Consider the following 16,292-nt stretch of genomic DNA (forward strand, 5'->3'; position numbering starts at 1 on the left):
TGGTATAAACAACTCCCTAGCATCTCTCTTTTTTCTTCTTGAAGAGAATGCCTAACTTCCTGCTGAGTAGACCAAAACTCTAGAGCTGGTCACAGGAGAGAGCCACCAGCCTGGCTGGGTGATACAGTGCTTTATTTCACTGCAGCCGAACATCTCTGTCCTTGACAGCCAGTTTTCAGCAGTCACTTTGTACATGAGGTTTTAGAAAAGCTTTTTGAATCATTGTAGCATAAGCAGGAATATGCCTGCTTATGTACTTGTAGGTAAAACTTAAGAAATATTCTGGTTTGGTTCTGGAAGGCTGGCTGCAAGCCCTGCAGCTGAAGTTTTCAAAATATGCTTTCAAACTAAAAAATCCTCGCTGAATGCCTCTTGAAAGAGTAAACGGCCAAAGCAGCTTTGAGCTTCCCTTTGTGCTTCACTTGCAATAGTTACCTATCTGACCCAGCCTCACACCTCCCAGCCTCTAACTCTGTAACAGGTCACCACAGCATAGTGTTACGTGCTGTAACCTTGCCCTGCCATTCATGCTTAATGTGGTCACGGCTTGATTTCTTATGGCGTGCTGGGACTCCTGGCCAAATTTCATTGCTAACAGGGGAAAAAGTCAGCCTGACAAACTGAACGCTTCCAGTGCAAGCAAAGGAAGACAGAGTTGCTTTTTACTCCAAAAATATATACACACATATACACACACATATGTATGTGTATATATATAGACACACTCATATATATATATGTGTATCTTGCTAGGTGAAGGCTTCTTTATGTTGCATTTAAGACTTACAGTGTTCTTCTGAGAGAAAAGCAACCAATCCCCTTGTCAGACAGCTACAACTCAGCCAGTCAGTTCAGTATGAGAACGCCAAGTGAGCCATTTGAGGCGTGTGATCTTTCAGCTGCACAGCATCCCATTCATCATATGCTTCAGAAACGTAATACGTAAAGCTGGAAAAAACAGAAGCTGCAGAGGCAAGAAAAATCAATTAGCAGGAAAGCCCATATATGAAAAAAGGCCTTTACAGAATCACCACGTTGCCATTTTGAATTTCCTAAAGTTACCTCTTCCCTTTTTTTGGGTGATCTTCGAACACATTCTTTATATTAGGGTGTGAGGATAGGAGTCTTCTAGTCTCCTAATTAGGCACTGATAATTTAACAGAGCACTGCAGGACTCAAAGTATACAAGGTAGCACTAAGCACAAAGTTGGCTTTATATCCTTTTCTCCACACCCCTGCCCCACCAAAAATTTCAGATATGGCAAACCTCAGTGTTAGGAAAGAGGCTGTTATAGCTTGCAGATAGTTTCCACCCTGGAAGAAGGCGCACCCAACAGAATTTAAACAATGCATGCTGCAATCTCAGTTACAGTGGCATAAATTAAGATCAATTCCACTGAGGTCAGAACAGTTATATCAGTGCGAGACACATGAGGATTGAGCCTGATTAACTGCAATAGAGTTAATTCTCATCTACTCTCCCGTAAGTCAGAGCAGAATCTGGCCCCTAGCTTTCAGTTGGACTCTGCCCACGTAGTGGGCCAAATCTGGCTTTGAATTTCAAGGGAATAAATGTGGAGATAACTGATTTTATTGGAGCTATTCCCAATTACAATAGTGCAAATTTTGGCCCAGAGACTATTTAGAGTCCAGGCACGGAGCGGTGGCCAGCAGTTGAGGTCCTGTCATACTTTGGCCTAGGTGGACTGGAACATTCAGAGCGCAGACTGCAAAAGCATTTCTGTGTGATTTGGGATGCCACGTTTCAGACCTGTGTTTGATCACAATTATTTCTCACATGGATGAAGGCAGCAATTCCAGAAATAAAGCGGACACGTGGAATGCACTTTTCTACCTAGTTCCTCTCCCACCCCCGGGAATATTTTTTGACTTGTTAACTACTGGAACCCGATCCTCATGTAATACAGGAAACGTGTAATGGTGATACCAACGACCTTAGTAAAGTGCAAGCTGTGAATAGCCCTGGTGAAGCTGAGCAGCCAGAAAAGACAAAAATGTTGGTATGCCAGCTGTTTACTTCTAATGCAGGTGAATGGCTTTTAGAAATATTTAAACCAGTTGGAGTATACTCAACCCAATCTTCATTAATGGGAAAAAGGAAGGAAAGAAGAAAGGTAATAAAACATAAGAAGTGCAATGGCCATGTATGCTAACATAAACAGCAAAGATTCTTCCTTCAGTGGCAGGAGCAGCGATATAGGCAGTGGCAGAAAGGCAGAGCTTAGCAAAAGGCTACAGAAACACCGGTGCAAGCCGTAAGATTTAAATGGGGACTCAAGGAGGAGGAAGACTGTCCTTTTTGATGGAGAGGAGGAAGCAGCACCAGCTCAGGGTGCTGGGGTCTGTCTGCCACCTCTTCTCCCAGGTGGGTGAAGGCTGCCTCCTTCCTGCAGCGGCTCCGCACAGCTGGGTGCTCTCCGTTAGGGTAATAATTATAAGGTGAGTGAGAAATGTAGCTATATGCGATCAATTCCCTATTAAGCATTCTCTCCCATTATTTAAGGTTGAACTGATGCAAGGCTTAATGAATCACTGCTTTCTGACTAATAATAAATATACCACACAAATGAATTTCAGAGGGAGTGAGGTTCTTCCTGAATTTGAATGGAATTTAGCAAATAGTCCCAGATGAAACAATGCTAAGAAAAAAATTAAAATGTCAAAAAACTACATTTGAGTTTTTTCAAAATGGAGTGTTTCATTCTAGAACTGCCAAAACACTTCCAAAAACTTTCAAAACAAGGCTTTTTAGCTGTCCATTTTCAAATTGGCCTAAATTTAAAAAGAAAAAAAGCTTTAAAATGTGTGAAACAGCCCAAGACCAAAAATGAAGCCATTCCTTTGAAGCGGAACTAAATATTTTTTATATTTAACAAAATGATACTTTTCCTGATTATTTTTTTATTTTGCCAACATTTTTTAAAACCCCAATTTGACCAAAACTAAAATACAATTCTGAAAAAAAAAAAAAAAAGAGTTGTTAGAACCATTGACTAAAAATTCATGCATTACCAAGCTTCAGTTCTAGGTAATCTTCTGCCCAATTAATGCCTCTGAGTTTAACGGAGCAGAGTCAGGCCCATTACTTTCCAAAAACTATTCAAGCTTATTGATTCATTTTTAATTGGAAAAGCTGAAGAGATTTCTTTTTATAATGGTGAAATAACGAAGGTTCCATCTGAAAACTCCCGGTCAGAAACACTTCTCTAGCCATGCAAATGGTGGATCTCGGTGCTTGAAGACATCGCTGTTCTCTATGGCGCTGTACCAGAATCAGCGTCCTGCTTAGCCCGATCCCGGAGCTTGTTTTCGGCCCAAGCCCCCTGAGCATCCCTACTGCCCTGGCGTGCTTGCGCTCAGGCCCTGGCCTTGCAGGAGGAGCGGAGGGAGAAATCAGCTCGCATCCAAATTCTGCTTCACAGGCAGCATTGCTGTCACGTGCTGCAGCCATTTGGCTGGATGAGCTCCTGTCCCTACTTGAGCTGAGCCGTGTAAGGCAGTAAAGATGTGGCGGTTGTGGCCCTGTCCCTACTTGAGCTGAGCCATGTAAGGCAGTAAAGATGTGGCGGTTGTGGGCCCCCTCACAAAGAGCGTGGAAATGAAGCACAAAACTGCCATCCTCCCGAGAGGTGCGGCAGCAGCACTCCAAATCAATACTTTCAGCCAGAAATATTTGGCTTGCAGGTGTTTGGCCTTCTGATGAATAGCTCTAATTTTCTACAGAAAGCAGATACTTTTTTGTGGAAAAAATATTCTCACAAAATCCAATTTTCCCTTTAAGGAACAGATGGAGACGGAAAATTTTTAACCTATAAGAAGTAGCAATGTGTGTGATTTTTTTTCACCAGTCTTTTCTGCATATCCATTGACTTGCCTTGCTACAGAAAATTGCACTAAATGGCTCTGAGCCCAAAACATTGCCCGCTTTCCCAAGCTCTATCAATGGATTTATTAAAGATGTTTCCGTGTGTGGACCTTGCTTTTTCTCTTATACTGATCCCATTAGAGGTGGAACAACATACTACTGTATTGCATGTCACTGGATATTATGATCATGTTCCCGTGTCGGCCAATGGAAAAAAAAGAGTGCTTGCAAGGACCTGTAGACACAAAGATCAACGAACAGGTCACCAGGAAAGGGGAGTCAGGTTTCGTAGCTATCTTAGAGGTATAAAATATTTTATTACCAATACACATGTGCAGACATTCTAGAATTTATTTGCTTCCAAAATAAAAAGCAAAGACATATTATCACAATAGCAAAAGAAATTCATCCAACTATGTTTGGGATTTGTTATGATTCAATCAGCAAAAGAAAGGAAATCCAGGGGTCAGAGATCACCCCCTCCCCACTGTCTATCACAACGGGTTACCATCCTTAATTTTACCCAACTGTGTCATATTGTGACCAAATATTGGAGGCTTGATCCTTAACTTTGAAGTTTTTCTCTTCTGTGGAATTAAGCCAGAACCACAGAATTTTTGAAAATGCAGTGCTTGACTGAATTGAATGTAGTTTTTCTTTGTGAAAGTAAAACCAAACAGAGAGCTTCTGCCCTTCCAAGGGATGGTTATTAAATTGTCTTTGACCCTTTTTCTTTGTATTTATATTGGCTCTGGTTATTTGATTAAAACCGTAGGAAATCTAATTCAAAAGATTATTTTTAAAAGACAAATAAGGAAACTTTGATAATCATTTTTTTTTTTCAAATATCTCCTGCCTTTTTTTTGTAGATGCTTTCCAGATTTGGCTTGACATTCTTACACATTTCAGGATTATCTGAATGTTAATTCAAGTAATACTTTACTTTGGCCCTGCTTTTTAGTATTTCGATGGGTCAGTATTAATTGACTTTAAGTGTCCTCTTTAGGAATATTTGATATAAAATAGAGGTTTTGGAGATCAAAATCAAATATACATAAACATACATATGTACACATATGTATACGTATTTGTACATATTTATATGTAGCTCACAGAATTTAATCTTAAAAATGTAATATGTGTTCAACTAGCCAAATAATACAATAAACACGTCATTCATTACTTTAAAATTCTATTGACCTTAGTGATAACTTTTCTTGAATAAAGAATGTCGACTCTAGCCACAGTAAACCCTACTGAGTTTAATGACATATTTTAATAGAGCTATGCCTAAATTCAAGAGAACTTCACAGAGTGAGGTTTCAGTGGCTGATAGGAAGGGAGGAAGTTTTCATATCAATAAATATGGTGGCATCTACCAGGTAAAATGTTGTAATAATCCTCTGGGTGCTACTTCCCTCCCACTAATGTATTGGACAGTTTAGATTAACACCACATGCCTGTTCATAGAATGAGGTGGAAATCAATGTAAATACAGAGAGAGAGAGAGTGTGTTCATTTCGCAGCCTTGTTTTCCCTGCACGCCCGCTGTCCCCGGGCTCAGGGTTGGTGGTATGTACACAATAATGGTAGAGGAGGAAAAGAGCCCCGGGAACAGGTGGAAGCACGGAGTCAACAGAACTGGGGGGAGGAAGGGAGAAGGAAAGGCAGGGGAAGAGTTATGGAGAAATTATGGGAACTGGGGGGGCAGGTTAATTTTTGGCGGAATAAATAGACAAGGGGGATTGTCCAGTGACATTGAGGAGATGGCGGTGTTCAAAAGTGACGGCAGTAAGTCAGAAAGGGGAATGCTTCTTGTGGAGATGTGGTAAAGAAAATGGGAAAGATAAATTATCTCTACGTATAGAGATACACGGGTAATGACCACAGCACAGGAGGGAGATCTGGAGTGAAAGGAAAAGAATCAGACAAGCATGAGCATCAGAGAAGTTGTTACTCACTGTTAGCCAGAACTGGGACCTATGTGCCATGCTGCTCCTATTGCTGTGTCACTATGTGAGGCACAGGAAGGGAAAAGAAGGAAAGTAAACAACCTGGCTTTTAAGTCTACATGTCAGACTTCAAGACTTAATCCAGTTCTCCTTTAGCTCCTTCTTAGTTCTAAATAGATAAATAAGTCTGGCTTAGCTGGCTATGGTGCAGATAAGCTTGCAACCTCATCAGAGAGCAGCAGGTGTATTTAGGGAAGCTCTTGCAGCTGCTTTCTGACAGATAGATAGATTGAGGCTTTCATTCTCTCCCGTATCCTCTTCAAGTCCTCCTCCCAACTTCTGAACTTGCCTTGCTTTGCCCTCACGTGAGGATTGTGCTCCTAATGCTGAGCCAGACTGCCTACACCTCACCCTGTCCACAGTGTTTCTCTCCTGTGGGCTAATAGCAGTCCATGGCAATGATTTATTATAAACTAGGTGCAACTGAAGTTCTCTTTTCCTTTGGGAAATATTTGTAGATAGAGATCGTTATGTAGCATCTGTAGTTTCCAAGTATCCATATGCGGGATGAATTAGTCAAAAAATTATTCCCTGACTCTGTGTTTACACTGTAGTCTTCTTGGCAGAAAAGATTGTTTACTTATTTGTAGCAGTATAGCGAGACCTTTACCCTATTGTTTGCAAGCTTTAGCCAGCAGATGAGATAAAAACGACTTCAAATTAATACTTGTACCAAGCTCATTTCTGACTGAATTAAATTACAGCTTCAGAAATGAATGTCAGTATTAGCTTGCACTGTGCTTCATTGTCACTGTTGTATTAAAATTTATGGTGTTGGGCCTGTCCATTTAGACATGCATACCTCTCCGTCAGCAGACGAGTTACTGAGTTACACGGACACATACTGAGATTCAGATGGAACGCCAGAAAATTGGCTCCAAACGATTTCTATGGATTGGCTTCTTTAGATAAAGGGCAGTGATGAATGCTCCGTTATACCAGAAGCAAAGATGTTGTTGTGAAAAAAAACATAAAAACAAATGGATAGTCTGTTTTCTACACAGACAGATGTATAAAGTCTCCTTACATTGTTTTTCAAGAAGAGCTCTGGGCTGGTCTGTTATTTGTGAAAATGGTTCCATTTTTTTCCTCATGGCTTTTGTATTTGAGAACCTAGGACTAATACCAATATTCTTTTCAGCCTTTAATGAAGAAATATGTTCCTACCAGAGGAGAATGCTGGAGTAAATAGCACCAAAGTAAGCAAAATATTTGCACGTCATCACGTTGGTTCTGTTTTTAAAGAAAATACGGGCCAGAAGCATTGCAGGCAGATTGATTGTAATCCATCTCTGGTAAAATAATGACAAAATACTCATAGTTACTCAAATAAAAATGCCAGAATTCAAACTAAATGTTATTCATAACAAATGGTTCAGCTAGATGAATCCATGGTGTGACAGTGACAGCTATAATGAAAATCAGCAATGCTATGATTTTTTTTTTCTTTCAGAGAATTCATAATGTGTTTTTAATTAGAGGGAATCCAGTTTTCAAAAAACATGGGACATCTCTGTGTAATCAGTCTGCCGCTGCCTGGTCCACTAGTGCCAGCAGGAGTTCAGCATTAAAGGTGGGCCTCAACCCCCCAAGCGGGGGATAGCTTCAACTCCAACACTGCGGGTGTTCCTGGGGAAAAGGTATCCTCAAAATAAAAATTGTTTAGTAGACTGTAAGTGAGAAGGTCTAAATAGTGGTCCAAAATACTACAAACACTGAAATTTGAGGAAAGTTCAGGCTCGGAGCTGAACTGCATGGCTCATATGCAAAGAATTGTAATTTTTTCCCTCAAAATTGAAGGAGGGCAGGGATTCAATATTTTCTCTTAAGCCTTGCTTAGATAAAATGGACTTCCAAGAGTTTGGCTTCAGTTGGAAGCTAGCAGTGAAACAGACAAAAAGAAGTGAGGAGAAGGGAAGTGTTTTCTAACAAAGTTGCATAAAGCCGCCTTGCCAAAACTGTGCCGTGACATAGCAAGGTACGTTATGAAGTTAAGCGACTGAGTCAACTTCTTGGCTGCAAGATTTCCATCTGAAGGCAGCTTACTCGTATTTTGATTTCTACGTTCCTGAAGCCAGTAGGGCTGTTTCCCAAGACAGTGCATGGGGTAAGGGAAACGACATGAACTGTGCAGCCCTCTGCTCATGAAAGTTTCACAGAGCATAGAGGCTTGCCTGACAACAGAAATAGCAGCTGTAAAAATAATTTACACTCAAACAACCAATATTTCAGGAAATGCTAAGAGATTTGCATCACAATGCAAACTAAACTAATTTGGAATAGGTAAAAACAAATAAGGCTTGATTCTAAATTTTAATCCGTTTTCCTTGTTCTACTCTTGTTCATAGTTTAAACTCTTCTTGCTCCACAGCCACAAGTCTTCAATGCCTACGTACAAACCAAGGGGAAGCATTAGACCTTAGACAGGCGTAGGACTCCAGGCTGGTGGTTCCCAAGCAAAGAAAATACCAAAGTCAAATCAGAGTCTATATGTCTTTGTTTAGGATGTGCAGAGATAATGTTTCCAAGTGAGAATTTATATCCTACAGTCTTAAACAATGACCTTCATCCCAGTGACTGTTAGGCTATGACAGAGTTTGCCCCCCAAATAATGTTATTTTGTTAAAAATGCATAGATATACACATACACACACATAAAGCAACAAAACTGTACTTAATAGATCACTTCAATAATGAATTAGAGAATATAACTGAGATCTTCTTCATAGGAGCGGTCCCATTTACGTCAGTGGAATAATTTGCTGCAATAAGGGTTTAGAGGATCAAGTCTGTATAACAACCATCTGTGCTCCTTAGGTTTTTTCCTCAGATAACATTATTCTCTAGCAACAGAAAGAAAATGCCATGTTGACAGGTAACCCAACCTATTTCCAAACAGCATGCCAAGTCACTGACTGCTTGGGTGTGACATTTGACTGCAGTTGCTTTCACGCTTTGATTTATTCTGCTGCTCTCACCAGGGCCCTGTTTCCCCTGTGCAAATTCCTGCAGACGCATTAGCATGGAGACTGTCACACTGCTTGTCCACTTGCCGCAGCTGAGCTCTAAGCTAGTCAGCCGACACCCTGAGATTGACCCCAGCCAAGGTGGTGGCTCTACACGCTACCTTATGCACTGAAAAACATGGCAAGAAGACCCTTACGCCGTAGCGGTTACTACAGCAGACACCACAAAACCGCTAATTGTTACTGTGAAAATATATCCTTATTAAGACACCAAACGTTGAGCCTTCTGCAAATATTTTAACGTTATGCAAAATAACCTTCACTACAGTATAGTATTACTGCTGTTATTATACTTAATAAATTAATCCATTTTACAGATTTTCCCTAACAAGTGTTCAAAGGGAGACTAAGACCAGACTGCAGGATTTGGCATTTCCCAGTAGCCACGAGTAACAGTGTCTTTTTTAGGCATATTCTGTCCGTATAATAGCAGTTTCACTGCAAGAATTTGTAACTTGTTTCTGATCAAAGAATTGCAAAATCATGATGTAGTTAAGGATTTCTGTCAGACGTAACGTGTCAAGCTTTGTTTTAGTTTGATTTTTTAATAGTTTAAACTTGCAAATCAGAGAGTTATTTTCTTAAAACCAAAGAGAAAACCCCTCCCGTTTGCAGTGAGCAGCACAGAGAGAAGATAAGAAAGCTTATCAATCAGCAACATTTGCAAAAACATATTTAGGGTCAGCGTCATAGAATCAGGCTTGTTAGATGGCTCTGCTAAAGACAGGTTTCCCCAAGAACCTGTGCAGAGAACTCGATTTCTAGAAAAGGGTACCAAAAGGAATAGCTAAGAAATGAGATGCCAATGGATGGAGCAGGGCTTAGGCACCTCTGTATTTCTTTCCCCAGGGGCTTCTCAGGTGTGAACTTTCTCATGGAGTCGCACGTCTGATGCGGTGGGAGAGGATTTCAGAATAATCAGCAGATTCTTCTCAGTCAGAGCAAGAACTTCCCTACCAGCTGAGCGCCCGGTTCATCAAGGTGGGGAAGCAACCAAGGTGAGTCTAGAGGAAAAAGACTTCATCACCCAGTACAAATCTGTTCAGTCAACTCCAGCCAACATGCCTACCAAGTTGTAAGACGAATGCGGGGAGAAATATGGTGAATAGGCTCTGGATTATGTGTAGCGGCACTATAATATCAGCATGCTACTTCAAGTAGCTTCTGATTAGCATAAATATAAGGTTATCACAGAAAACCGTTGCTGTAAATCTTCACAATTTAGCATTGTAATGTTCTTCCTATTGCCTCCTATGAACGACGTGATGCAGAACAGGGTCTGCTGTTGGAATGAGATAACTCAAATGCTGTGCGTGCACACTGAAACTGAGCTTTCACTGTCACGTCTCTGTGGCACACCAGAAGGAAATAAACCACCAGGAAATACTAATATTGACTTTCAGAGGAAGAAATGCAGAATGAAGCCATGAAGTTTTGCTAGAATTGGATGAGCTGGACCTAGAGCCATGTGAAGCTCTCAGCTTTAGTTTACCTATGCTTCAGCAAGTTTTGCCAGTAGGCTGGTTTGCTTTGCTTGATTTCCCACCGAAGAATTTCAGATTTATGTGTGTTGGAAAATCAGAGCTAGTGCTGAACCTAGGCAAATTTTGCCACGTCCTCTTTTCCCTTGCACATTAGCAGCACACAGTTAATCTCCTGCTGTCTCTTGACAGCGTAGGGGAACAGTAGTATCATATATGCTCAGAATCATCACACAAAACGTTCCAAGAGCAAACAAGGAAAAAGACCTAGTGCTGACTTAATATGACCTACTGCCGCAGCACTTCCAAGGTCATTTACCTGAGCCTAGCGAGAGAATACAAGATTTTTTTCTGGATGAAGGATTTGGTGGCTAGTGGGATCTTGAAAGCTGCAGATCCATGCCTGCCAGCCATGAGCTTTGCTTTGTAAATATATTCCTTCCATCTACCAAACAGCAGGCCACGGTTATTGTTTCAGGTTGGGTGGGATAGAATCATCTGTACACGGAGCTGTGCCAGAGTAACAGAAGGTGCAATACTGTGTGTTTAGTTAAATTGTTTTTTGCGTGGAAACCCATGTAATCATTTAAACCGGAGTTACGTTGGATCACGTTGGGGCTGGATCAGGTGAAATTGCCATCAATGCCCGCTCACCCCATTGCACTGTCTCAACAGAGCTCTTTCAGATTAACTCCTTGCAGCTTCCATGTGTAGAGACCCTTTTCTCAGAAACTCCTGTTCTGGCCCTGCAGGCCAAAAATGTGACTGGAGACTGTCACAAGCGAGACACAGTGGCTGGTGTAACGCAGTGTTCTGACGTGAGTGTTGGGTAGGTAGGTTCAGCATGTCTCCTGGAATAATTTAGCACTCCGTGTGCGGTGATTAGCACAGCTATAGCCTGAAGCGGAGGCTTCTGCTTTCCCAACGTAGACTTTTGTTCCACCCGTTCTTCACGTCCCACACTCACAGCCCTGTATGACCAAGGAGGTGCTTTTGGAAGAACGTTCTGTCTCCCAGCAGGTGCCTATGAACAAGTATTGTGGTTACCAGCCTGCTACGGCAGCTTCAGTAACTAATGACATTTCAAATCATCATGCTGCTTTTTGTCAAATGACTATATCATGCATTTGGCTTGTGCAAAAAGTACTGTTCAGTGAGAGATGTAACCTGGAAAGAACATTTTTAAAAGAATGTTTATATTTCCTAAGAATTAAAGAAAATATGTGACATTTTCCAGTATCTCTAAACAACCAGAAGTCGAATAAGGTATTGTGCCAATAACAATGTCTAAATCTTGTTGAAAAATGAACATGAAAGCTCAACTTTATCAAATCATTCATATTCCAGATTTTCTGTGGGAGCCAGCCTAGGCTTTAAGATGTGTAATTTGTGCAAGAGAGAATAATTATTATTCACCTCTTCTTCTGAAAATTAAAATCCAGAAGACGTATACAGGTAAACAAATTTTCCTATATCTTTGCTACAGGAACTGAATCCATTGATTATATTAAATGTGAATTGTCTTCCTGACCACTCTCCCACAGTGCAGAGAGCAATTCAAATCATGTTTCCTTGAACATTTAGCAGCTGGCAATTGCTGGCTGCAGACTACCTACCAAGAAGACACTGTGCATACAAACAAAATATACAGTATTATACACCTACTTACATATACGGAACAGAATAGGTCACGTTTATCCCTACATTAATAAGTATATCAGCTTTCACAGTGCGGACAAAGCATTTTCACTAGGCAGTTGCTTCAGCAATAAATTTGCCACTATTACTGACTTTGCAGGATACGTTTCTTGGAGAACGGACAGTAGCTTCCAGTATCTTTGTCTGCTGTGAGTGCAGCAATAAAAAGAATCGATCAGATGAGTACTGAAAATGCAGTTCAAATGTAGTACCAGTTTATACCTTGACCGTTCGAGCTATATAGACAGGATAGATGTAGTCTGTCTGTCTGATCACCCTAAGGATATGGATCTCCTGCTGATCTGGTGGGTGCAAGAAGTAATTGCAATTACATTTGTTCTGCAATGGTAGTTTCTTTGCTTATTGCTCCTTTTTACCCCACGCTGAGAATGGAGCTTGCAAGATCACAGCAAAGCGATGCAGTAGCACCACAGTAAGCATTAAAAGGCCATATAAGTATACAGGCAATTATCGTGTAGGGCAGTGAATAGGAAACTGAAGTAGCTACGAGTTGGAAGATGGCTAAAGAAGGAAAAAGAGTTGAATATGGAGAAATCAAAAACTTACCTCTTGAGCTTAGCTACCTTTCTGAGACAATACCAACGCCCTCCTTTGATGGAGGGCCACAGTGGTGGAGAGATCTTCCTGACAATGCTAACACCAGGGCTTTGTAGTGAAGGCAACCCAGCCTGGAGTCACATATTACCAAACTATTTCTTAGTGTTCAGCAACATTCTCACTTTACAGTACTCAGGTCCCTGGCTCAAGGCTAAATTGTGGTGGAAGATGTGGCCTGCTCCAGAAGTGGAGGTGGAAGTTATTGCACCTGAGTAACTGAGTATCCTGGTTACTGCTCCCAGAGGTTCCAGGGTAAGCGTATTTAATTGTCAACTTTTACTTTGCCTTTAGAAAAAGTAACTTGCATATATAGACAGTCCTGCAGTTCCCTGGTCTGGCGCAGGTGTGAGGGACTCTCCCCTGCCCGATTCATCAGCTAGCACGGCTGGTAGGGACAGGATCCAGCCAGCTGCGGGACTATGATTCTTTGATACGGAAATATTACAAAGTACGGGGTCTCCTTGGTACTTTCCCCACCACCTTGACATACGCTAGCTAGGGAAGCCACAATTTGGATACGGGTTGGTACTTAAAACTGCAACAAATTGCTGTCAATGACAATTTAAAAATGGGTTAATTAAATACATGGTACGAATGGGCAATAAGATTAGAGGTGACACTTAGACCAGGAGGCCTTTTTCAGGCTGTGGAAAAAAAATAGAACACAGTTATTTTTCCCACAGCCTGAAGAAGGCCTCATGTCCTAAATGTCATCTCTAATCTTGTTTTCTATTTCTAGTGTATATTACACTGCGCTGCTAGCGTCGCTATAGTTAAAGCGGTGTCAGTGTTTCCATTATAATAAACCCCTATTTTCAGAGGTTTGTAACTCAACCATAAAAATTTTGCTCTGGGCTGAAACTTGACAAACGAGTTATAGAACTGAAACGTATTTAATTTTTTTCTTCCTATAATTCAAAAAAAGATTTATATTTTAAAAACAAAATTTTGCAAGCGATTAGGCGATAAGAGAAACACACAATGTATAGAGTTTGAAATTACTCCAGAAGTACTGTTAACAGCTTATCGGGATAATTCTAAGCTTTTTTTAAAAATTCCATATACAGATATACTACAGCAGCGTTTTCTTTTTTAAGAATGAATAGTTATACAATCAGGTCAAATCATTTGAGTTTTAAAACTGTGAGTATTTATAGGACTGGGTCAATAATATGCATTTTATAAAGGCTCCCAAGTACATATTCATATGATAAAATGTAACAACACTGCATCACAGACAAATAAATCAATAACGTGCTATTAGAAAACTTCATAAATGTAGTTACACAGGCCAATAATCTGCAAGGTTTTTTTCACATGAAAAGGGCCTCTGTTTAGCTACGAACACCTTATTCATGCAGAAATAATCAGATCTGGTTCATCCGTCTTTCCTTTTTCCACGTGTCGTGGTGACGAAGGAGTTGTATATATAGTTTGGCTAAGACAGGAAAGATATGATAGATGGCTGCTGAGGTTTGAAGAGCACACTATAAGACTGTGGAAGAATTATTTAAAGTGAGACAAAGGGGTTCTGGCAAGGATTTTGTAGTAATATCATAAAATTATGACTACTGGAAAATAACAACCAGGAAATCCTGCCAGATGACTGAGGAGCTGACAAACACGGGAAAACCCCATGATTTGGATCATGAGCAATAATGCTGAAGCAAATAATAGAAAAATATATTTGACAGGGAGTTACCACTAGCAGCATAGATTTAATACGTACGTGCACTTTGCACTTACTTTCTGTGTTGAAAGACACCACCATTTCAGTAGACTAACGCTTTGATTTTGCAGTTGGATCTTCACCAATGAATCCTTTTGGAAAGTTTTCTGGAGAGGACTATCTGACTCAGAATGTACATATGAAGAGCAAGAGATTGCAGTAATTTTCTTCACTGAGGTCTAAATAAAATCCGTGAATGGTAATCACATTGGGAGTAGTGCAAAATTAGCTCAAGGAGCAATCCAGAAGTGCTAATAAAATCAGGTAATAAATTTCTCTTCATACCAAACTAGATAAAGACATCTTTGGTTTAAGGCACGTTTGTAACTATCTGTATGTTTTGTTGACCTCTAACGCGTAGATAATTGTACTACTATTTAATAACAAGGACGACAACTATCATTACTCTTTTTTTTCATAGCCTGGCTTGAATTTTGTTGTAAATACTAGTATTAGCCCTGCTTTAGGTATTCTCCCTAATTTATTTATTAGAGATGAAAAATTTCTAATAATGCTACTGTAGCTTCAGTTCAGTTCGTACCTTTAGGTTTATAACCCCCAATTTAAACATTACAGGATGTGCTTTTATAATCCCTAGAACAAAGTCTGTTAAAGTCACTAAGAACCACTTGCAACCTGGTCCAAATCCTGCTGAGGTGAATGGCTCTCTTGCAGTTAATTAATTGGGAATGATTTTTTACTCCCCCTAAAACTCCAATAAAATGTCTATTAATGTTTATGGGAACTGTAAGCATGCATTCCTTTTATTTAAATAGCTAAGTCATCTTTCATATCTTATAATTTGAGATACAGATTCCTGTTATATGTATGTGTAGTTTGTGATAAGTTTTATTCAGCATAAAGATTCCAGTGTCTTGGCTCTGACAGGAAGAGTCTAAGTGTTACTTCTGTTGTCCACCTCCTTACTCCCCAAGGTGTCCCATTAATTTCAGCGAAACTCCTGGAGTAAGGTACAACACGGACAACGATATCGGAATCTGATCTTTGACTGTCATTTAAAAAAAAGGGGGGGGGGGAGTATTCTTCTATCCATCTCTTAAAGGAATACTTATTTAATGTCGGCTGCACTCCTGACTCTTACAGGAAATGTTGTATCTTTTTTATAATTGACTGAGCTTGTTATAAGTGGGTAGCTACTGAAAGACCACAGAAGCTATTTTGGAAAATGTGACTGAAAGCTTATTTCTTTGAGAAAAGAGAAACGGAAGACTCTGATCCTAATATAGTACAGAGTGAAAGAAGTATCTGGGAGATTTTGCTGTTTTAATATGCTAAAACACAGGAAAGTATGCACACTGTGGCCTAAATTCCAATCACCTTTCTCATGCAAGAAACATCATCGGGTTTAAAGGGATCAAATTTTTTGATCCTTTCATCTTTTTTTAATATCTTATTCATCGTTGCAGTCTCAGCACTATGCAGCTCTCAGTTTAATCACTGCAGCTTTCAGGGAGAACCTCTCAGTCTTTCAACATTTAAGCATTTAGTTGTCTAAATTTATGATTGTTGCTTTGCCAAGAGATAGGAGACAAATCTGGGCTCAGAAAGAAGATGGATCCCTCCGAACACACAGTAAGCACTCAGTGAATGAAAAGGCACATGACACCACATTTTGTTAAGGAATTTACAGCAAGTGACCTGCCCCTTTTCACAGTGGCAGCAGCTGTATTATTCACGCCACATAATGAATTGGTAGGTTATGCTAATCTGAAGAGGGAAGCTATCCATTGTGTATGTCCAGACCATCTCTCCCATTGATTTTGTAATTAATAACAAATGTACATTTTGGGAGGGAGACATTGCTGGGGAGGGAACTTCATG

The sequence above is a fragment of the Aptenodytes forsteri genome, unplaced genomic scaffold (genome assembly GCF_000699145.1).
Source record: "Aptenodytes forsteri isolate BGI_AS27 unplaced genomic scaffold, ASM69914v1 Scaffold184, whole genome shotgun sequence".
NCBI classification, from domain to species: domain Eukaryota; kingdom Metazoa; phylum Chordata; class Aves; order Sphenisciformes; family Spheniscidae; genus Aptenodytes; species Aptenodytes forsteri.